This window comes from Chlorocebus sabaeus, chromosome 1 (genome assembly GCF_047675955.1).
Source record: "Chlorocebus sabaeus isolate Y175 chromosome 1, mChlSab1.0.hap1, whole genome shotgun sequence".
NCBI lineage: Eukaryota > Metazoa > Chordata > Mammalia > Primates > Cercopithecidae > Chlorocebus > Chlorocebus sabaeus.
The window spans coordinates 84445561-84455529 of record NC_132904.1 but is presented as its reverse complement, the minus strand read 5'-3'; the positions used below and the strand labels follow the sequence as shown (position 1 = coordinate 84455529).

The 9969-nt window shown below is 37.0% G+C and overlaps 1 long non-coding RNA gene across 1 annotated transcript in view; it reads right to left on the bottom strand.

The window, feature by feature from the left end:
- Positions 1–439: 439 nt before the first annotated feature.
- The window catches only part of LOC119626595 (uncharacterized), a 96629-nt gene continuing 87099 nt past the window's right edge, over positions 440–9969 (bottom strand). Inside the window, exons 2-3 of the long non-coding RNA XR_012092660.1 lie at positions 2239–2362; positions 440–565 (exon numbers count right to left, since the gene is read on the bottom strand). This is a non-coding gene — a long non-coding RNA (uncharacterized lncRNA). The remainder of the gene's footprint in view (positions 566–2238; positions 2363–9969) is intronic.

Below are 9969 nucleotides of genomic sequence, written 5' to 3'. Positions count from 1 at the left end.
ATCATATGTTTCTACTTATATAAATTTCAAAAACAGTCAATCCTAACTCACGGTGTTAGCAGTTAGAATATTTGTTAGCCACAGGGAAAATGTAGCGGCTAGGAGAGAGAATAAGGCACTTTTCCAGGATATTGATAATGTTCCATTATATTTTGTGGAAAATCATTTATCTACATACTTATGATACATCTACTTTTCTATATTTATATTTTTATAAAATTATACTTTAAAATATGCAAGCTTTTTATGGAGTAATTTATGCTTTTAATTGGAAAGCACTAAAAATAATTTTAAGCATAGGTATATGACCGTGTGCATGTGTATATGTATTTGTGTGTATACCACAAACTTCTGGGTCAAGTTCAAAATCTTAGCATGTATCATGTATTTGAGAATTTGTTTTGTAGGTGTAGTCTTTTTCACATGAAGCCTCACTTCTTACCTAAGCTGAGCCAGTCTAGCTCTGATTCCTGCTTTACGGGAGCTTGTGGCAGACGGTAGGGAGGGGTGGTTGGGAATGGATCACAGTCTGTTGCTCTGGAATCTAGACGTTTCACAGCTTGTCCTGGAGGCAATCAGAATATACAATGACATGCTTTGACAAACAGACTAACAACAAATTTGAATCATGTTTAGACCCTCAGGTGAAATCAACTAAACATAAAAACAATTTTCTGAAAATTGTTTGGTTTAATTTTTACATGTTACATATGAAACCCAGTGTTTGCATCCAGATTAAAGTTTGAAACAAATGGAGTAGTTTGTACATAAAACATGGTTACAAAATATTTTAACATTTTGCGTGATATACTAAAACACAACGTAATGTTATGTGTGATATAAAAAATTCAATTGCATAAAATGCAGGATTAAATAATTGCATTGCAAATGAAAAAATACGTTTTTCATTTGGTCTGAATATAAAGCACACATATACAACGATAGTTATTCCATGCATAAACACCAGACTGAGATAGGTCCCACATGATGATAAGGTTGTCACTTTCAACCCCTTGTTTCCCCTTCCAATCGCAGAATGTAAGTCTATTTCTATTGGCTTGGGCAGAGGACAGGAGCAATTGTGTTATATCCCTGCTTGAGTTATCACTTTCCTGCTCCAATTTATGTGGGCATCTTCTTAATGTCACACATTAGTTGATAATACAATAGGAGCTATCTTAGCTTAGAAACACCAAACTAAAAACAAGAATAAAGAAACAAATTTAGGCCGGGCGCGGTGGCTCAAGCCTGTAATCCCGGCACTTCGGGAGGCCGAGACGGGCGGATCACGAGGTCAGGAGATCGAGACCATCCTGGCTAACACGGTGAAACCCCGCCTCTACTAAATATATAAAAAAATTAGCCGGGCGAGGTGGCGGGCGCCTGTAGTCCCAGCTACTCGGGAGGCTGAGGCAGGAGAATGGCGTAAACCGGGGAGGCAGAGCTTGCAGTGAGCAGAGATCCGGCCACTGCACTCCAGCTCGGGTGACAGAGCGAGACTTTGTCTCAAAAAAAAAAAAAAAAAAAAAAAAACAAATTTAGTATGGTCAGAAAAGCCGAAGACCACAGTAAGGAAAAGTTATGGATCCCTGATGACAAATGTGTGTAGACCCTTAAATGATTTTTTTTTTTTTTGACAAAAGGAATTTCTTAAAATTTGAATTAAGAATGAAAATGGACATGAATAGCTACATCACAAACATAAGACCTATATTAGTTTTGGTTTAAGTCTGTTCCAGTGATTCTAGGCCATTTTCACGATGACCCACAGTGGATGATGTCTCTGTATCTGACATTCTGGGCATATACAGATATTTTACAGAACTGTGAAAGCTTTTGAAAGGAAGTACAGTAAATAGTCCCACAAAAATATTTTCTCTTTAATGAGGTGCTCATAAAAAAGATTTGTTGTGAGCATGTGAATAATAAAATCTGTCCCAACTAAGTAAGTATTTTAAAAGGCTAGATAATATAATGACTAAACTAAAATAGTATTAATTTTAAAAGGTCTTATATGTTTCCAGACTTCTAGTCTACAGATAATATTAAGATGAACAATATTACATAATTTAAGCGTAAGTATGAATATACTTTATTTTATTGTAAGGGTTATTATGGATTTTATAAATTAAATAGGCACATTATAATGAATTTTAGAATTTTCTGACTTTTAACATATCTATAGAACTTTTTTAAGTGTTAGCTTAGTTGAGTTGCTTTGATTGGCAACAGGCATACCTTTTTGTGAATTTGGTAATAAAACCATACTGCTCTTCTCCTTCATTTATATATACTGAAGAGATGGCTGTGCAGGAATGCAGCTGATCGTTTGAGCTGTACTGTGTAGATGGGATGTCTCCTACTGAAGAAAACATAAGGGAACACAAACAAACAATTACAGTGTTATTATTGGAATACTCTTGAAAGAACCCTAAAGTTATTTTTTTCAGTTCAAAACTTCACAAGTATTTGAATATAGTACAAACAAGGACTACAGACTTAAAATATACTTTTTAAACAATAGCACTCCATCTGCTGCTGTGATTTATCCAGTAACTATAAAATTACTGCATTTTCCAAAAAGATTTGATACTTCTATTAATGCAGACCTGTTTACAGGGTACATATGCACTGTAGTAGAGTAAACAGAGCAGTAATTTGGGGTGAGTGAGCTGTGTTCTTATTCAGGCTCTCAAGGCGTACTGACCAAGTAACTATGAGGGATTATTTAGTTTCTCTGAATCTAAATTTTCTAATATTTCAGTTTAGGATAATAATACTCACCACATGAGTGTTAGGAAGACTAAATGAGATAGATGTTAAATGTTTATCCCAGTACCTGGAGTATAATAAATCATCTAAAGAGTAGTAGCTGACCTTGTGTTTTGGTTGATGAGAGAGCAGATGATAATTCAGCAGACAGCAGTAAAGGACAGTTTAGCACAAAAATATAAGTGATCATGATAGTGACATTTAAAATGGTTTGTTTTATGGCTTTGCTCCCTAGATTCTGATACCGGAATAAGATAACAGGATAAGGCAATGGAAAAAGTGAATCAAAAGCAAGTTCTCAGCTAGAAAGTCATGGCAGTCTGTTTTTTGCGGGAATCTCTGGGAGCACAAACAGTTCCAGTCTTGGTTTCACCTTTGGGCCAGGGAGTGGCCTTTGTTACCATCTAGGCAGTCAGACCTTGGTGACAGCGTATGAACCTGAAGAAGGTAGGAAAGAAACAGGCCTCTCTGTCTTATGGGAGGCAATTCTCCTGAGAAGGAGGCAACACTCAAAGCAGCTGGGATGGTACACCAGCCAGAAGAGAGGATGTGGGCAGGGTACCAAAAGTTGTGTCCCCAGCAACTAGGATCCTTCCTCAGCTGGATCTATTCAGTAGCAGAGAAATCCTGTGCTAGGAGTATATGGCCTTGTTGTGTGTCTATCCTCCAAATTAATTATCCTTTCTTTGTTTATTCTCATTATCTCTGCCTCTGCCTCTACCTCTCTCTCTCTCTCTCTCTCTCACTCTCTCTCCTTCTTTCTCTGTCTCTTTGTCTGGCCTCACCCCTTATCATTTTAGCCCTAATCTGGATCACTCTTTAATTTCTGTTGCCACATTCTTTGTCACATAATGTCTTAGTCTATTTGTGTTGCTATAAAAGAATACTTGAGGCTGGGTAATTCATAAAGAAAAGAAGTTTATTGGCTCATGCTTCTTCAGGCTTTACAAGAAGCATAGGACTAACATCTGCTTCTGTTGAGGGCTTCAGTCTGCTTCCACTCATGCTGGAAGGTGAACAGGAGCTGATGTGCACAGATCACATGGTGAGAGAGGAAGCAAGAGAAAGAGGAAGGAGGTGCCAGGCTCATTTTAACAACAGCTCTTGTGGGAACAAATAGAATGAGAACTCACTCACTACCTCAAAGATGGAATCAAGTCATTCATGAAGGATTTGCCCCCATGACCCAAACACCTCCCATTAAGCTTCACCTCCAGCACTGGGGATCAAACTCCAACATGAGATTTTCAGGGGCACTCATATCCAAACTATAGCACATAATGTTCCACATTTCAAGATATTCTATATGAGACTGACAATTTCCATGTATCAGTCTTGACATATCAACTGTGAAGGGTTTCAGCATCTTTGTTCATAACTGTTGAGTATTCTGTTTCATAAAGTGTGATATAATACATAGTGTCACTCAGATTAGGGCCAGGTGACTTGGGTTTGGATCTTATCTCTGCTGTTTTCTAGCTCACTGAGTTGAGGCAGATGATTTAACTCTCTAGATCTTAGTTTCTTCATCTGTAGCATAAACATAAAAATTTCACTTACCTGTTAAGAGTCCATGGTAATTAAACGAATTGATACATTTAAAACGCATAGAATAGTATCTGTTGTTCTATTGTGCTTACAGGGTAAGCACTAAATATTAAGTATTCATAGTCATAAAATGCAGAGGCTGCCTTTTTCAATTTCAGACTTCCAATTGTGTTTCTAGTTATTACCATATCTCCCAATTGCTATTTATTACCCATATCTGTGCAATTTTTGGATAATCATAAAGTCCAATTCTTGAATGTCAGGAAGCTCCACCAATGTCTTCTACCTACAATTTCCAGAAAAGCCTATGAATAGTTGTTGTGACTATACTAAAATAGATTTGGCTTTTAGCTAAAGGAAAAATGACTTTTAGATTAAGTTTTGCGTAGAAGACTCTCCCATTACAGTGGATTCTTTCTTTTACTATGGCATTTTAATTTTTCTGTCTTGTATCTAATGTACCCCAAGATCTAAACATTGAGACTAAAACTGCTTCATGGAGACCAAATGTTAGTCTTTAAAACTGAAATAACTATTTGGATCATTGTTTGGCTACTATGGTGTCCAGTGAACTCCAAAATTTACCCTGAGAGGTATTATCCCAATTAGGTCTGTAGCTACCATATCTTCTGGTCTGCTGCCAAGCATGTGGTAGTGGGCCTGAATTTCTGTTCATCTGGACAACCAGCATTCAGAAAGCTGAGCTGGATGCAAACCAGAGAAGAGCAAGAACAGGTTGGGTCCACCCAGTCATGTCTGCATTCAACCATCATCATGACTGATTTCAAATACCTTCCAAGGCAATGGCCACAGATTTACTTCTGTTTCCAAAATATTTTGCATGTTTCTCATTTATCCAACTCTACCCTAGGACTCTCTATAGGGAAAGGTGTTTGGTAAAACATAGCTCCAACTTAACCAAGTCTCCATAGCAAAATCCAGCTCATGCCAGAAGCTTTCCTGACTCTCCACATTCAGTTGAATGCTCCTTGCTGTGACCCTCTTCCATCTTGGGCATGTCAAAGTTATTCTGTGAACACAAATCAGCTCTTCACATTTTGGTACAGGGGTCAGGGGAGCTTGCATAACTACCTATTATTCCGATTAGTTTAAGTTCTACCACCTTGCCCACTACATGGCACATGGTAGCAGTTCAATATACATTTATTGAAGTGGAATGAACAGAGACAAGAAAAAAATGAAAAGGAGGTTTGGTAGAAGGTAACTCTCTCAATAAGTATATATCACAGAGACAGAGCCAAGACTCCAGAAAGCAGCTAAAATCAATAATAGAATTCAGCTTATTTCAGTTATGAAGTAGAATTGACTTATTTGTGCCTGATAAACATGTTTATAAAGAGAAGTGAATGAAGAATAAAGCAATGCCATGGAAAGCAATGGTACTGGAAGAGTCTGTATTGGAAAGATATTAACCATGGAGTAGTATTAGTGCTGGCCAGAGAACTTGCCACAAATTAATGTACACATAAAGGCCCCAAAATCTTGATATTTGTTTGCTGCTTAACTGTTTCCTCAAAATTCTGGCAAGCACATCAGTAACTCTAAGTCATTTTCTCTCCCTCTTCCCACCCTGATCCCCTATGCCCCACACTCTTCCTGCTCTGGATATCCTTGTCCTTCCTACTTTTCTCTTTTTCAGTTACTTTAATTCCTCATTCCAGAGGAAGATCAATCTGGCTTGGAATACTGACTCCACTGTTCATTCATACTTTCTGAGACTCAAGATTTCTCTTCTATAAAATTAAGAATATTTTCTATTGCAAAGGCTAACAACTAATTTATTGTGAATATTTATTCAGTGTGTATGTAAATGCCTCTCCATTTCCTTCTTTCCAAGACTAAAAAGATAAAGATTAGGGGCCATCTGCTGTTGCACCAACATAGTCTCTGAGATATAACCTGACACGTACAATATTCTCCCGAGAGAAATTCTAGTGACTACAAAACCCCTTGCTCTTTCCGTTGTATATTTACCCTGATTGGTTTTCCAAGTCTGCTGCCTCTCACAATTTCTTAATCTCTCTCTGCTTTTCTTCCTTCCTTCTCTTTTCCTCCTTTTTTCCTCTACCTTCCCTTCCCTTCATGTCCTCCTTTCTTGATCATGTATTAGCTTCCTATTGCTCATCTAACAAATCACCACAAAACTAAATGGCTTAAGGCAACATATTTCATCTTATGGTTTTGAAGTCAGAAGTCCAAAATCAGTTTCACTGGGCTAAAATTAAGTGTCTGTGTTCCTGTGGGAGACTCTAGGGAGGGAGACACCCTTACTTTGCCTTTTCAAACTTCTAGGAATGCATGCGCCAGAATTCTTTGACTATGACCTCTTCCTCCATCTTCAAAGCCAGGAGTATAGCATCTTCTCTCCTCTATGACCCTTGCTTAGTTCCTTATATTTTTCCTTCTGATTCTTCTGCTTCTCTTTTGTAAAGACCCTTGTGACTACGTTGAGACCACCTGGATAATCTAGCAAATTTCCACACTTCAAGATCCTTAATCATATTTACAAAATCCTTTCATTAAGTAACACATTCACAGGTTCCAGGCATGAGTACATGGACATCTTTGGGGGATGTTATTCACTCCATCGCACCCCATTTCTTCAAGTTCATCTTCCCTTTCCCCCCATTTCCTCCATCCTTCCCTGTCCCAGGTCTTCCTTTCTGGTGACCCTCTTACAGGAACACATCAGTCTCTCCTCATATCATGTGCAGTAAAAATAAGTGACTCTCATTTTGTCAAATCACAAAATGTACATGACAAGAGAATGGTCATGTTTACTCAATTAAATTATAAGATAGAAAATCTAACCTTTCAGATACACAAGCTGGATAGACGTTCTGCTGAGTTATCTTTGGAAGTTTGTTTAGGTGATGAGCAACCACACTGAGCACTGCTTCTCTGTGATATTACTCAAGTTAAATTCTATTTTTACCTTACCACCATCTAACAATATTTTATACTTTGTCTAACTCGTTTCTTTCAATATTTGAAAGTCTTCCACTATTCTTTCACCCATCTAGTGTTGAGGGAAGAATATAAATTAGAATTCCAAATAACTGGTATCATATTCTAGTCTGACGCTCACTAGCTATGTGGCTATGGGAGAATTATTTTATTTCTTTGAGCCTCAGTCCTTTCACCTAATTAAAGGATAAAATGTTACATTTTCTGTCAAAAAAAGTAAGATAATTCATATTATACCTGAAAACCATGATATTCCAAGAAAATGTGAAATAAGAATATTATGTTTGAGGCTTTCTGACAAGATTGTTGCAAGGACTAAATTAAATGACGTATGTAAATTATGAGGTAAAATACTGCTACTACTACTACTGTTAATAGTAGTAGTAACAATGTACATATATTGAGTAGGCCCCGTAGAGGGAGAACTGTATCAATGTATTATATGATATAATAAATAACATATTAATATAAATAATATATAGTATAGTATAGTATATTAATTATATGAGCATTGTGATTCCACCAGCCTTGAGAGTGGAATGATGAGGGGACTGACACAACTAAGAAAGAAGATTTGGTAATGTTTTCTCAGTAGGATGTCATTTCCAAAATGTCCACATATCTACCTATGAGGGACTTTTGCTGAAGCCCTGGTTAAGAACAATTAGCTTCATCTTTGGAGCAAGAGTTACTCTCTCAAAGCCCACATGTATTGCTGCATGTGGGAAAAATAAAGGGTAGATTTTTACCATGATCACGACCACCACTCCCCCAAAAGCTCTACTAGGTTCAGCTGCTCAGCCTTGGTAGTAGAGGGGGTGGTAACCGCTTTGCCCTGAATAGGAAGATATGTATTAGCCCATTGGCAGCATCCATTTATAGGAAAAAGCACTGTATTATTTAATTTAAAGGGTTTTCATATTATGCTTAGACATTTTAAAATACTATAAGGATTTTAGGTGAGTAAAGTCAGTGAGGCTAGGTTGCATAGTAAACTATGCTTGTCTAAGATTTAAGAGCTATACACTTTATTATGAATATCTTTAATATAGCTAGAAAGATGGTTTAAAAATACGAGATCAAGCAGAAAGTGATTCTATCAAGCAATGAATTATAGACTTTGAGGAGGCCTAAAATCTAGCTTTAGGTCTCCAGGTTTTTACTTAGAACACTGTCTTATTTACACTATCATGCATCAAACAGAGTCCTGCCTTCTGTTTCTGTTTTCATGTATTTCTGCAAATTCTGTCGTAGGCCTGAAATTGGGACTTTTCACCACCCAGTGGTTGTAACCCCCTTCTCCAGCCCGCTACCTACTTCATGCTTGCTGGTAAAGTGTGAGAAACACTACTCTGTGGTTGTCTTATGAAAAGAGTACAGAAGGAAGAAAGGAAATTAACAGGTATTGTCATTTGCCATAAGTTGGGTACTTTTGGGGTACTTGACACTTTCAGTATGTTATTCTCTTTAATCCTTCTCTCCCCCTTATAAAAGCAAGATTATTTTCTATTTTAAAGATGAGGAAATAAGAATCAGAGAAATAATTTACCTAAAGTCACACAACTTTTACTTTTGCAGAACTGATATTTGAATTCAGATCTTTTTAACATTGGAAGACCATTCTAGTGCCATTCCTCTACTATTCATTCTTTTCTCACTTCTTCCTACTCATTCATCCACCCATCAACATTAAGCATTTTCTATACACCAGACTGTGTTCAAGACACTAAAGAAGTATATTAAATAACATTCAGCCTGTGTCCTAGAGAAGCTCAGTGATTAGTGCAAAGGAACTGCTATAAATGAATTACTCTATTAGAGTGAGTGCTATTTTAAAATATGTGCTTTACAGGTAATGGTTTATTCATTCATCAAGACAAAGGCTTTATTTATTTATTTTAATGTAAACTTTATTTATCAACATTAGTTCCTTAAAGTTCAAGACATTTTTGTAAGTGATGATACCAGCCATTCAGTCTATCTTTTTAGAAAAGATTGTAAACATTTACTTAGTATATTGTGTCAAGGTTTATATAAGATATACTGAATCCTCGCACATTTATTTGAAGATCAGTATTATTAATCTCATTTTTTAGTTTTTATTTAACTTTTGTTTTAAGTTCAGGGGTACACGTGCAGGTTTGTTACATAGGTAAACTTGTGTTGTGGGGGTTTGTTGTACAGATTTCATCACCCAGATATTAAGCCCAGTACCTATTAGTTGTTTCTCCTGATCCTCTCCCTCCTCCTACCCTCCATCCTCTGATAGGCCCCAGTGTGTGTTGTTTCTTTCTATGTGTCCATGTGTTCTCATAATTTAGCTCCCACTTGTAAGTGAAAACATTCCATATCTGGTTTGCTGTGCCTGTGTTAATTTGCTAAGGATAATGGCCTCCACCCCCATCCATGTCCCAGCAAAGGACATGATCTCCTTCTTTTTTATGGCTGCATAGTATTCTATGTGTATATGTACTATATGCACCACATTTTCTTTATCCAGTCTGTTGTTCATAGGCATTTAGGTTGACTCTATGTCTTTGCCATTGTGAATAGTGCTGCAATGAATATATCTGTGCACGTGCCTGTATATAGACAATATATATTCCTTTGTGTATATCCCCAGTAATGATATTGCTGGGTCAAATGGTATTTGTCTTTAGG